This window comes from Neomonachus schauinslandi, chromosome X (assembly GCF_002201575.2).
Source record: "Neomonachus schauinslandi chromosome X, ASM220157v2, whole genome shotgun sequence".
In the NCBI taxonomy this organism is placed as follows: domain Eukaryota; kingdom Metazoa; phylum Chordata; class Mammalia; order Carnivora; family Phocidae; genus Neomonachus; species Neomonachus schauinslandi.
In genome coordinates this window covers 55,855,212-55,869,899 of record NC_058419.1, presented here as the reverse complement: position 1 = coordinate 55,869,899, position 14,688 = coordinate 55,855,212, and the positions used below count along the sequence as shown (strand labels likewise).

The following is a 14,688-nucleotide window of genomic DNA, read 5'->3' as shown; positions in this document are numbered from 1 at the left end:
TCTGATTTCCCCCGCTTTATTCTTCCCCTCCCGCTACCTTCTTCTTCTTCTTCTTTTTTTTTTTCATTGAAGAATGGTTTGTGTACTCTAACCATTTGTAAAGTTGAATTCTGTTATAGTAGAGCTTATTTTTTAAAGCACATATTTGATTATACTACAGATCAAATCTCACCTTCAGAAAGATAACCAATGCATACCTTAATGCTGAATAAGTAGTATGCGCTTAACACATGCAAGATACTCTATTAAGCACTTACGTTTTGGGATTTTAGCATATATAAGTTGCTCTTTTAAACATGAGGGTCTAAAATTTTAAAATTATTAATTATGCATTATCAGAATGTACCCTTCTTTTACAGACAACAAAACTCAATGATCTAAAAAGTTTTAAATTTTTCCTGAGAACTGATAACAAGGGAAATAATGCTTATCTGTCAGTAAGCAGAGCATTAAACAAGGACACTTACAAGGGGGACTAGAACAGTGTTTCAATATGGAATTATATTCTAAATTAACACTTTTTAACAAATTCACGTGTAAAATGAAAAAAAAAAAGAGATCCATGATGTTACAAAATTTTTATTACCTATTCTCCCATCTCAATGAGATATATAATTGCAAACATAATTGCAGTATAACATTATTATTTCTTTCCTTGCACAAATTGCTAGAGTTTTAGTGACTCCTTACAAATCTAGTTCAAATGAATACTGATTTTTAATTTAATGAAAAAAAAACAAACACAAAAACTACCCAAATCTTTAATGCAGCTGCTAGCTTAAAATTGAATTAAATGGTCTTGAATTGTAATTATACTTGTTAAAAAAAATCTATGAATTCCAGCATAACTGTTTAGTAACCCTCTTCCACTTGGATACCTTGATAATGTGTGAGGAATGAATTGTGCCATCTTTGTCATCCATATATATCCCAATTCAGAAAACAATGACTCAAGTGTTTGAGGGACACACTTGTTTGCATGAATGTATTAAAGACTCATTAATTCAATTGTTCTTTAGTGAATAAATTCCAAATACTGTTAACTTACACATAGTGTTTCTTAACATGGGATCAATGCACAACAATTACATCTAAGGAGTATTAAATTGGGGGTAAGGTTCTCCTTCCTACTCCCACCTCCAGTGTTTGGAAGAAGAAGATTATGCAAATAAGATTGTGAGAGAAAGGTTTTCTTTTTTTTATTGCTAGAAAAAGCTTAATGGTGTTTTAGAAGTGATATTGCATCTCAGAAAAGGAGCAATGCATCTTTAAAAGCTAAACTACAACTTCTTTACTTTTATCAAATTCTCTATAAATCTTTCATGACAGTTTATTTAACAAAGTGTCATTGAAACTGTATAGGTGATTGATGCAACCCATGTAAGATCAACATGAAATGTTTGTAAATGTCAGCAAAATGTGATCATCTAAAAGCATACAAGGATGGAGTTTCCATGAAAGTGAAAAACAAACAGAAAAATGTTTATCTTATTCTTTGCTTTCCAGTATGCAATTACAAATTCATAGAAGAAATATTCCATTTGATTTTCCTTGGAGTTCATGTCATCAGAGGTCTAATTTACTTTTGACATTCACCCTTTCAAAGCCTTGGTCTCTTATTCACTGGATACGTTTCCTCTATCATCTATGGAAAAATAACACAGAGTCAAAATTTCTTAGCAAAATGATAATAAGTTTGGAAAATATGGGCAGAACCTTGACCAAAAACTTTCTGTAGAAATTATAGGAGGCTATCAACTTGAATTGTCACCAAAGAGTTCCTGTTTACTCACATAAAGGAAAAAGCATTGTTGGTTTCCCATTTAATTGAATAAAATACTGATATAAAAACAAATATAATAAGAGAATAAAAGAGAAGGAAAAAATAACAGATTAAGCTATAAATATATAAGGAGAGTAAACCAGTAGCTCACTCTAAATGAAATAGTTTCTTTTTTCTTTTAAATTCCACTATAGTTAAAATACAGTGTTATTTTAGTTTCAGGTATACAATACAGTGTTTCAACAAATTCATACACAACCAGTACTCAACATGACAAGTACACTCCTTAATCCCCATCACCTATTTTACCCATCCCCCCCACCTCCCCTCTGTTAACCATTAGCTTCTTTTCTACACTTAAGAGTCTGTTTCTTGGTTTGACTCTCTTTTTCCCCTCTGTTTTGTTTGTTTGTTTGTTTGTTTGTTTCTTAACTTCTACATATAAGTGAAATCATATGATATTTGTCTTTCTCTGACTGACTTATTTCACTTAATATTATACTGTCTAGCTCCATCCATGTCTTTGCAAATGGCAAGATTTGATTCATTTTTATGGCTGAATAATATTAAATTGTGTAGGGGTGCCTGGGTGGCTGGGTTGGTTAAGCACCCGACTCTTGATTTCTGCTCAAGTCATGATCTCAGTTTCATGAGCTCGAGCCCCATGTTGGGCTCCATGCTTAATGGGGAGTCTGCACGAGATTCTCTCTATCTCACTCTGTTCCTTTCCCCAATCACTCTTTCTCTCTAAAATAAATAAATATTTAAAAAATGTGTATCTATAACCACATCCTCTTTATCCATTCATCAGTCGATGGACACATGGACTGCTTCCATAATTTAACTATTGTAAATAATGCTGCTATAAACATAGGGTTGCATGTATACCTATGAATTAGAATTTTTGTATTTTTTTGGGTAAATACACGGTAGTATGATTACTACATCATAGGGTAGTTCTATTTTTAACTTTTTGAGGAACCTCTATACAGGTTTCCACAGTGGATACACCAGTTTGCATTTTAACCAACAGTGCACAAGGGTTCCTTTTTCTCTACATCCTCAACACTTGTTTTTCTTGTGTTGTTGATGTTAGCAATTCTGACAGATCTGTAGTATCTTGGTGTGAGGTGATATGTCATTGTAGTTTTGATTTGCACTTTTCTGATGATGAGCAATATTGAGCATCTTTTTATGTGCCTGTTGGCCATTTAGGTGTCTTCTTTGGAGAAATGTCTGTTCATGTCTTCTGCCCATTTTTTAATTGAATTATTCATTTTTTGGGTGTTGAGTTTTATAAGCTCTTTATATATTTTGGATACTAACCGTTCATTGGATGTGTCATTTGCAAATATCTTCTCCAATTCCAAGGTTGTCTTTTAGTTTTGTTGATTGTTTCTTTTGCTGTGCAGAAGCTTTTTGTTTTGATGTAATCCCAATAGTTTATTTTTGCTTTTATTTATTTATTTATTTATTTATTTATTTTGCCTCAGGAGACATATCTAGAAAAATGTTGCTATGGCCAATGTCAGAAAACTTACTGCTTCTGCTGTTTTTTCTTTTTTTTTTTTAAAGATTTTATTTATTTATTTGACAGAGAGAGAGAAAGAGAGAGAGCACAAGCAGGGGGAGTGGCAGGCAGAGAGAGAGAGAGAGAAGTGGGCTGCCCACAGAGCAGGGGGATCCTGATGTGGGACTTGATCCCAGGACCCTGGAATCATGACCTGAGCCAAAGGCAGTTGCTTAACCAACTGAGCCACCCAGGCAATTTCTATGGTTTCAGGTCTCACATTTAGGTCTTTAATCCATTTTAAATTTGTTTTTGTCTGTGGAGAAAGAAAGTAGTCCAGTTTCACTCTTTTGTATGTAGCTGTCCAGTTTTCCCAACATCATTTTTGAAGAGACTATCTTTTTCCTATTGGATATTTTTCCTGTTTTGTCAAAGACTAATTAGCCATATAATTATGGGTTTATTTCTGGGTTTTCTGTTCTGTCCATTGGTCTATGTGTCTATTTTTATGCCTGTACCATACTGTTTTGATTATTACAGCTTTGTAATACAATTTGAAGTATGGAATTGTGATGCCTTCAGCTTTGCTTTCTTTACCAAAGTTGATTTGGCTCTTCAGGGTCTTTTGTGGTTCCATATAAATTTTAGGATTGTTTGTTCTAGCTCTGTGAAAAATGTTGGTGGTATTTTGATAGGGATTGCATTAAATGTGTAGATTGCTTTGGGTAACATAGATTTTTTAATAATATTTGTTCCACCAATCCATAAGCATGGAATATATATCCATTTCTTTGTGTCATTTTCAATTTCTTTCAACATTGTTTATAGATTTCAAAGAACAGGTCTTTGATCTCTTTGGTTAGGTTCATTCCTAAGTATCTTATTGTTTTTGGTGCAATTGTAAATGGGATTGTTTTCTTATTTTCTGTTTCCACTACCTCATTATTGGTATATAGAAATGTAACAGAATTCTTTTTTTTTTTAAGATTTTATTTATTTATTTGACAGAGAGAGAGACAGCGAGAGAAGGCACACAAGCAGGAGGAGTGGGAGAGGGAGAAGCAGGCTTCCCGCTGAGCAGGGAGCCCCATGCAGGACTTGATCCCAGGACCCTGGGATCATGACCTGAGCCGAAGGCAGACGCTTAACAACTGAGCCACTCAGACGCCCCTGTAACAGAATTCTTCACATTAATTTGTATCCTGCAACTTTTCTGAATTCATTTATCAGTTCTAGTAGCTTTTTGTTGGAGTCTTTAGGGTTTTCTGTATATAATATCTTGGCATCTGCAAACAGTGAAAATTTTACTTCTTCCTTACCAATTTGGATGCCTTTTATTTCTTTTTGTTGTCTGATTGTTGTGGCTAGTATTTCCAGAATTATGTTGAATAAAAGTGGTGAGCGTGGACACCCTTGACTACTTCCTGACCTTGGCGGGAAAGTTCTCATTTTATCAGCATTTAGCATGATGCTTACTGTGGGTTTTCATATATGGCCTTTATTATGTTGAGGTAAACATAAACCCTACTTTGTTTAGGATTTTTATTCTAAATGGATGTTGTACTTTGTCAAATCATTTTTCTACATCTATTTAGATGATCATATGGTTTGTATCCTTTCCTTATTGATGTGATGTTATCACGTTGAATGATTTGTGGATATCATCCTTGAATCCTTGGACTAAATCCTGCTTGAATGGGATGATTCAACCGGGAGGGTGAATGATTTTTTTTAAATGTATTGTTGGTTTCTGTTTGCTAGTATTTTGTTGAGGATTTTTGCATCTATATTCATCAGGGATATTGGTCTGTAGTTCTTTTTTTTTTTTTTTTTTTTGGGTTTTTTTCTTTTTTTTTGTTTGGGTTTTTTGTTTTTTTTTTTTTTTTTTTTTTTTTTTTGTGGTGTCTTTACCTAGTTTTGGTATCAGTGTGATACTTACCTCATAGAATGAATTTGGAAGTTTCCTTTTCTATTTTTTGGAATAGTTTGAGAAGAAGAGGTATTAATTCTTCTTTAAATATTTGGTATAATTCACCTGTGAAACAATCTGGTCCTGGAATTTTGTTTGTGGGGAATTTTTTGATTACTGACTCAATTGCTTTGCTGGTTATTGGTCTATTCAAGTTTTCTATTTTTTCTTGTTTCAATTTTGGTAATTTATATGTTCCCAGAATTTATCCATTTCTTCTTGTTTGTCCAATTTGTTGGCATATAGTTTTTCATAATATTCTCTTACATTTGTTCATATTTATGTGGTGTTGGTTGTTATTTCTCCTCTCTCATTTGTGATTTTGTTTAGATGGTTCCTTTCTTTTTGTTTTTTTCTTTTTGATGAGTTTGGCTAGAGGTTTATCCATTTTGTAGATCTTTCAGAGAACCAGCTCCTGGTTTCATTGATTTGTTCTCTGTTGTTGTTTTTGTTTGTTTTTACTTTCTATGTCATTTATTTCTGTTCTAATCTTTATTATTTCCTTCCTCTACTGGCTTTAAGCTTCATTTGTTTTTCCTTTCCTAGTTCCTTTAGGTGTAAGGTCAGGTTGTTTTATTTGAGATTTTTCTTGCTTCTTAAGATAGGCCTGTGCTGCTTTATATTTCCCTCTTAGGACCGTGTTTGCTGTATCCCAAAGGTATTGGAATGTTGTGTTTTCATTTTCATTTGTTACCATGTATTTTTAAAATTTCTTCTTTGATTTCATGTTTGACCCATTCATCGTTAATAGTATGCTGCTTAACCTCCATGTTATTTGTGGTATTCCCCAATTTTTTCTTGTGGTTGACTTCAAGTTTCATAGTGTTGTGGTCAAAAATATGCATGGTATGATCTCAGTCTTTTTGTACTTGTTGAGGCCTAATTTGTCACGTAGTATGTGATATATTCTGGAAAATGTTCCATGTGCACTTGTAAAGAATGTGTATTCTGCTGTTTTAGGATAGAATGATCTGCATATATTTGTTAAATTCATCTGTTCCAATGTATCATTCAAAGCCACTGTTTCCTTGTTTATTTTCTGTTTAGATGTTCTGTTCACCAAAGCAAGTGGGGTGTTAGAGCCCCTACTACTGTTGTATTAATATTGATTAGTTCCTTTATGTTTGTTATTAACTGTTTTATGTATTTGAGCAGTCCCATTTTGGGTGCATAAATATTAAAATTGTCATATCTTCTTGTTGGATTGTCTCCTGTGTTAATATATAGTGTCTTTCTTTGTCTCTTGTTACAGACTTTGTTTTAAAGTCTATTTTGTGTGATATAAGTATTGCTACTGTAGCTTTCTTCTGACATCCATTTGTATGATAAACAGTTCTCCATCCCCTCACTTTCAATCTGCAGGTATCTTTAGGTCTGAGATGAGTAGGAATAATATAGATGAGTCCTGTTTTTTTAATCTGTTCTGTCACCTTATTTTGATTGAAGCTTTTAGTCCATTTACATTCAAAGTAATTTTTTTAAAGATTATATTTATTTATTTGAGAGAGAGAGTGAGAGAGAGCAAGAGTGCAGGGGAAGGAGCAGATGGAGAAAGATAAGCAGACTCTCTACTGAGCACAGAGCCCAAAATGGGGCTCGATCTCATAACCCTGAGATCATGACCTGAGCTGAAATCATGAGTTGTTCACTTAACTGACTGAGCCACCCAGGTGCCCCCTGAATAATTATTGATGGGTGTGTATTTATTGCCATTGTGCTACTTGATTTGTTGTTGTTTTTGTAGTTTTTCTGTCTCTCATGGTTTGCTGGGGTTTTTTAGTGATTATTTTGGTTTCTTTTTATTTTTTGCATACCTATTAGTGCTTTTGTTTAGAACAATAAGCACCTTTATTACATGATCAAAGATAGAAGGCAGGAAGATTTATTTGCCTTTCTGAGCTTTTCTTTTCCTCGGATGGAAGTCTACCTCCTTGTCCTCTAGCATATAGCCATCTTCTTGGCCACACTGGCCTGTTTTTGAAATGAGGCATGCAAGAAGCTTGCCCTGCTGGCACTGCTCCTCTGGAAAACTGCTGATTTTGGCATTTTTTTCCTTTCATTATACTTATTTTGAATTTTCTGAGTATTTTTTAAATTTCTTTCTCCTTTGGTGTTAGCTTGGCCCCCTTCTTGTGGCCAAGGGGCAGTGCATAGCAGGACTCATACCACTGTGGGTTGTCAATAAGCATGATACAGTTCTTCACCAGGGTCTTTGTGTGGACTAGTTCCTTGTTGGATGCATTGTAGACAACATCAATAATCCTTGTTTTACACATACAACAGTCAGAGCCCCAGACAAAGTTCCCCACATCCAGCCTCAAAGCATGGTTCTTCTTGTTGGCTCCCCAAATGTGGACTGTATGAATGTGGCAGGGGCCAATCTTAGTGTTGACAGTGGGGCATCCTTGCTCATACTTCTGCTTTTTATGGTAGGGCTTTCTCTTGCCCCCAATATTATGATGCTTGTGCCAGTTGTCCTGAGAGATTCCCATCACTTGGCACTAGTTGTAAAAGAAGTATTACTGTTTTTTGATTTGTGGTTACCATTCAGCTTACATATAACATCTCCTGCATATAGCAGTCTATATTAACTAGATGGTTGCTTATTTTTGAACTCACTCTTTACTCTTTTCCCCTCCATGGTTCAGATATTTGGTATCATATTTTACATCCTTTTACTTTGTGCTTCCAATTTTTCTTACTCTTACTTATTGTTTTTTTGTGTTTCACTCACAGAATCTCACCTAACATTTCTTGCAGGGCTGTTTTAGTGGTCATAAATTCTTTTAAGTCTGTTTACGTGGGAAACTCTTTATCTCTTCATCTATTCTGAATGACATCCTTGTTGGATAGAGTATTTTTGGCTGCAGATTTTTCCTTTCAGCACTTCAAATACATCATGCCACTCACTTCTGGCCTGCAAATCTTCTGCTGAAACACCTGAAGTCATTATGGGGTTTCTTTTGTATGTAAATGTCTTCTTTTCTCTTACAATCTTTAAAATGATCTCCATGCCTCCTGAATCTGGATCTGTTTCCCTCCCCAGATTTGGGAAATTTTCAAGTATTGTTTCTTCAAATATGTTTTCTGCCCACCTTCCTCTCTCCACCTGGGATCCCTATAATGTGAATATTGCTATGCTTGATGGAGGAACCATTTCTTAAAGTTTATTCTCATTATGAAGTATTTGTTTATCTCTCACATGCTCAGCTTCATTATTTTCAATTACTCTATCTTCCAGATCATTGATATGTTCCTCGGCTTCCTGTCACATATTATTTATTCCATCTATTATATTTTTAATTTCACTTATTGAGTTCTTCATCTCTGATATGTTCTTTTTATCTCTTTGTCAAGGGTCTCACTGATGTCCTCCACCCTTTACTGAAGTCCAGTGAGTATCTATTTTTTCCATGTTTTCTTATAATTTAAATTCCAGTTAGTTAACATACAGTGAAATATTAGTTTTAGGCTTACAATATAGTGATTAACCCTTCCATAAAACACCCAGTGCTCATCACAACAAGTGCGCCCCTTAATCCCCATCACCTATTTAACCTCTCTGCCCACCTCCCCTTTGGCAACCATCACTTTGCTCTCTATACTTAAGAATCTGTTGGCTTGCATCCTTCTCTTTATTTTTCCCTTATGCTTATTTATTTTGTTCCTGAAATTCCACATATGAGTGAAATCATATGGTATTTACATATGGTGTTTGTCTTTCTCTGATTGATTTTTATCACTTAGCATAATATTCTACCTCTACCCATGTCATTGCAAGTGGCAAGATTTCATTCTTTTTATGGCTGAGTAATATTCCATTATGTATACAACTTCCTCTTTATCCATTCATTGTGGGTGCACATTTGGGCTCTTTCTAAAATTTGGCTATTGTTGATAATGATGCTATAAACATTAGGGTGCATGAGTCCCTTTGAATCAGTGTTTTTTAATCTTTGGGTAGATAGCTGGTAGTGCAATCACTGGGCAATAGGGTAGTTGTATTTTTAACTTTTTGAGGAAGTTGCATACTATTTTCCAGAGTGGCTGCAACAGTTTGCATTCCCATTAACAGGGCAAGAGGGTTTCCCTTAATCCCCATCCTCGCTGGCACCTGTTGTTTCTTGTGTTGTTGATTTTCGTCATTCTGACAGGTGTGAGGTGATGTCTCATTACCTGGGTATTTCCTTGATGTTTTGACTTCTATTTCCTTGATGATGAGTGAAGTTGAGCATCTTTTCATGTGTCAGTTGGCCATCTGTGTATCTTCTTTGGAAAAATGTCTATCATGTCTTATGCCCATTTTTAATTGAATTATTCATTTTTAGGGTGTTGAGTTTTATAAGTTCTTTTTATATTTTGTATAATAACCCTTTATAAGATCTGCCATTTGCAAATATCTTCTCCCATTTACAGGTTGCCTTAGAGTTTGGTTGATATTTTTTCCTTCACTGTGCAGAATCTTGTTATTTTGATGAAATCCCAATAGTTTATTTTTGCCTTTTCTCCCCTTCCTCCAGAGCCATATCTAGAAAGAAGTTACTTTGGCCTATGTAAAAACGGTTACAGCCAGTGTTCTTCTCTTGGATTTTTAAAGTTTTAGGTCTCACATTTAGGTCATTCATCCATTTCGAATTTATTTTTATATATCATGTAACAAAGTGGCCCAGTTTCATTCTTTTGCATATTGCTGTCCAGTTTTCCCAACATCATTTGTTGAAAAGACTCCCTTTTTCTCATTGGATATTCTTTCTTGCTTAGTTAAAGATTAATTTACTATATAGTTGTGGGTTTATTCCTGGGTTTTCTATTCTCTTCCACTGAAATATGTCTATTTTTATGCCAGTGCCATACTGTTTTGATCATTACAGCTTTTTTTCTTTTTAGATGAAGTGTTCCATTATTCATTGTTTATGCATAACACCCAGTGCTCCATGCAGAATGTGCCCTCCTCAATACCCACCGCCAGGCTAACCCATCCTCCCAACCCCCTCCCCTCTAGAACCCTCAGTTTGTTTTTCAGAGTCCATCATCTCTCATGGTTCGTCTACCCTTCTGATTTCCCCCACTTCATTCTTCCCCTCCTGCTACCTTCTTCCTCTTCTTCTTTTTTTTCTTAACATATATTGCATTATTTGTTTCAGAGGTACAGATCTGTGATTCAACAGTCTCACAAAATTCGCAGCTCTCACCATAGCACATACCCTCCCCAGTGTCTATCACCCAGTCACCCCATCCCTCCCACCCCACCCCCCACTCCAGCAACCCTCAGTTTGTTTCCTGCAATTAAGAATTCCTCATATCAGTGAGATCATATGATACATGTCTTTCTCTGTTTGACTTATTTCACTCAACATAATACCCTCCAGTTCCATCCACGTCATTGCAAATGGCAAGATCTCATTCATTTGATGGCTGCATAATATTCCATTGTATATATATACCACATCTTCTTTATCCATTCATCTGTCGATGGACATCTTGGCTCTTTCCACAGTTTAGCTATTGTGGACATTGCTGCTATAAACATCGGGGTGCACGTACCCTTCCGGATCCCTACTTTTGTATCCTTGGGGTAAATACCCAGTAGTGCAATTGCTGGATCATATGGTAGCTCTATTTTCAACATTTTGAGGAACCTCCATACTGTTTTCCAGAGTGGCTGCACCAGCTTGCATTCCCACCAACAGTGTAGGAGGGTTCCCCTTTCTCCGCATCCCCGCCAACATCTTTCGTTTCCTGACTTGTTAATTTTAGCCATTCTGACTGGTGTGAGGTGGTATCTCATTGAGGTTTTGATTTGGATTCCCTGATGCTGAGCGATATTGAGCACTTTTTCATGTGTCTGTTGGCCATTTGGATGTCTTCTTTGGAAAAATGTCTGTTCTCGTCTTCTGCCCATTTCTTGCCTGGATTCTTTGTTCTTTGGGTGTTGAGTTTGATGAGTTCTTTATAGATTTTGGATACCAGCCCTTTATCTGATATGTCATTTGCAAATATCTTCTCCCATTCTGTCGGTTGTCTTTTTGGTTTTGTTGACTGTTTCCTTTGCTTTGCAAAAGCTTTTTATCTTGATGAAGTCCCAATAGTTCATTTTTGCCCTTGCTTCCCTTGCCTTTGGCGATGTTTCTAGGAAGAAGTTGCTTCGGCTGAGGTCAAAGAGGTTGCTGCCTGTGTTCTCCTTTAGGATTTTGATGGACTCCTGTCTCACATTGAGGTCTTTCAACCATTTGGAGTCTATTTTTGTGTGTGGTGTAAGGAAATGGTCCAGTTTCATTCTTCTGCATGTGGCTATCCAATTTTCCCAACACCATTTGTTGAAGAGACTGTCTTTGTTCCATTGGACATTCTTTCCTGCTTTGTCAAAGATGAGTTGACCATAGAGTTGAGGGTCCATTTCTGGGCTCTCTATTCCGTTCCATTGATCTATGTGTCTGTTTTTGTGCCAGTACCATGCTGTCTTGATGATGACAGCTTTGTAATAGAGCTGGAAGTCCGGAAATGTGATGCCGCCGGCTTTGCTTTACTTTTTCAACATTCCTCTGGCTATGCGGGGTCTTTTCTGGTTCCATACAAATTTTAGGATTATTTGTTCCATTTCTTTGAAAAAAGTGGATGGTATTTTGATGGGAATTGCATTAAATGTGTAGATTGCTCTAGGTAGCATTGACATCTTCACAATATTTGTTCTTGCAATCCATGAGCATGGAACGTTTTTCCATTTCTTTGTGTCTTCCTCAATTTCTTTCATGAGTATTTTATAGTTTTCTGAGTACAGATCCTTTGTCTCTTTGGTTAGATTTATTCCTAGGTATCTAATGGTTTTGGGTGTAATTGTAAATGGGATTGACTCCTTAATTTCTCTTTCTTCTGTCTTGTTGTTGGTGTATAGGAATGCCACTACTTCTGTGCATTGATTTCATATCCTGCCACTTTACTGAATTCCTGTATGAGTTCTAGCAGTTTTGGGGTGGAGTCTTTTGGGTTTTACACATAAGGTATCATATCATCTGCAAAGAGTGAGAGTTTGACTTCTTCATTGCCGATTTGGATGCCTTTGATTTCTTTTTGTTGTCTGATTGCTGTGGCTAGGACTTCCAATACTATGTTGAATAGCAGTGGTGATAGTGGACATCCCTGCCATGTTGCTGACCTTAGGGGGAAAGCTCTCAGGTTTTCCCCATTGAGAATGATATTCACTGTAAGTTTTTCATAGATGGCTTTTATGATATTGAGGTATGTAACCTCGATCCCTATACTCTGAAGAGTTTTGATCAAGAAAGGATGCTGTACTTTGTCAAAAGCTTTTCTGCATCTACTGAGAGGATCATATGATTCTTGTTCTTTCTTTTGTTAATGTATTGTATCACATTGATTGATTTGTGGATGTTGAACCAACCTTGCAGCCCAGGGATAAATCCCACTTGGTTGTAGTGAATAATCCTTTTAATGTACTGTTGGATCCTATTGGCTAGTGTTTTGGTGAGAATTTTTGCATCCATATTCATCAGGGATATTGGTCTGTAATTCTCCTTTTTGATGGGATCTTTGTCTGGTTTTGGGATCAAGGTAATGCTGGCCTCATAAAATGAGTTTGAAAGTTTTCCTTCCATTTCTCTTTTTTGGAACAGTTTCAGAAGAATAGGTATTAATTCTTCTTGAAATGTTTGATAGAATTCCCCTGGGAAGCCATCTGGCCCTGGGCTTTTGTTTTTGGGAGATTTTTGATGACTGCTTCAATTTCCTTAGTGGTTATAGGTCTGTTCAGGTTTTCTATTTCTTCCTGGTTCAGTTTCGGTAGTTGATACATCTCTAGGAATGCATCCATTTCTTCCAGATTATCTAATTTGCTGGCATAGGCTTGCTCATAATATGTTCTTATAATTGTTTGTATTTCTTTGGTGTTGGTGGTGATCTCTCCTCTTTCATTCATGATTTTGTTGATTTGGGTCCTTTCTCTTTTCTTTTTGATAAGTCTGGCCAGGGGTTTATCAATCTTGTTAATTCTTTCAAAGAACCAGCTCCGAGTTTCGTTGATCTGTTCTACTGTTCTTTTAGTTTCTATTTCATTGATTTCTGCTCTGATCTTTATTATTTCACTTCTCCTGCTGGGTTTAGGGTTTATTTGCTGTTATTCTTTCTCCAGCTCCTTTAGGTGTAGGGTTAGGTTGTGTACTTGAGACCTTTCTTGTTTCTTGAGAAAAGCTTGTATTGCTATATACTTTCCTCTTAGGACTGCCTTTGCTGCATCCCAAAGATTTTGAATAGTTGTGTTTTCATTTTCATTGGTTTCCATGTATTTTTTTAATTCTTCTTTAATTTCCTGGTTGACCCATTCATTCTTCAGTAGGATGCTCTTTAGCCTCCATGTATTTGAGTTCTTTCCGACTTTCCTCTTGTGATTGAGTTCTAGTTTCAAAGCATTGTGGTCTGAAAATAGGCAGGGAATGATCCCAGTCTTTTGGTACCGGTTGAAACCAGATTTATGGCCTAGGATGTGATCTATTCTGGAGAATGTTCCATGGGCACTAGAGAAGAATGTGTATTCCGTTGCTTTGGGATGGAATGTTCTGAATATGTCTGTGAAGTCCATTTGGTCCAGTGTGTCATTTAAAGTCTTTAGTTCCTTGTTGATCTTTTGCTTAGACAATCTGTCCATTTCAGTGAGGGGGGTGTTAAAGTCCCCCACTATTATTGTATTGTTGTCGATGTGTTTCTTTCCTTTGTTATTAATTGCCTTATATAATTGGCTGCTCCCATGTTAGGGGCATAGATATTTACAATTGTTAGATCTTCTTGTTGGATAGATCCTTTAAGTAGGATATAATGTCCTTCCTCATCTCTTATTACAGTCTGTGATTTAAAATCCAATTTGTCTGATATAAGGATTGCCACCCCAGCTTTCTTTTGGTGGCCATTAGCATGGTAAATGGTTTTCCACCCCCTCACTTTCAATCTGGGGGTGTCTTTGGGTCTAAAATGAGTCTCTTGCCGACAGCATATCGATGGATCTTGTTTTTTAATCCAGTCTGATAGCCTGTGTCTTTTGATTGGGGCATTGAGCCCATTTACATTCAGGGTAACTATTGAAAGATAGGAATTTAGTGCCAGTATATTGCCTGTAAGGTGACTGTTACCGTATATTGTCTGTGTTCCTTTCTGGTCTATGTTGTTTTTAGGGTCTCTCTGCTTAGAGGACCCCTTTCAAGATTTCCTGTAGGGCTGGTTTTGTGTTTGCAAATTCCTTTAGTTTTTGTTTGTCCTGGAAGCTTTTTATCTCTCCTTCAATTTTCAATGACAGCCTAGCTTGATATAGTATCCTGGCTGCATATTTTTCTCATTTAGTGCTCTGAATATATCCTGCCAGTCCTTTCTGGCCTGCCAGGTCTCTGTGGATAGGTCTGTTGCCAATCTAATGTTTCTACC

General features: G+C 36.2%; 1 protein-coding gene and 1 pseudogene across 1 annotated transcript in view; one reads left to right on the top strand and one right to left on the bottom strand.

Annotated features, from left to right (window-relative positions):
* Window positions 1-14,688, top strand: part of DACH2 (dachshund family transcription factor 2) — a 990,389-nt gene that overhangs the window by 366,542 nt on the left and 609,159 nt on the right. The window lies entirely within an intron of this gene.
* On the bottom strand, window positions 7,145-7,754 carry LOC110582135 (annotated as a pseudogene).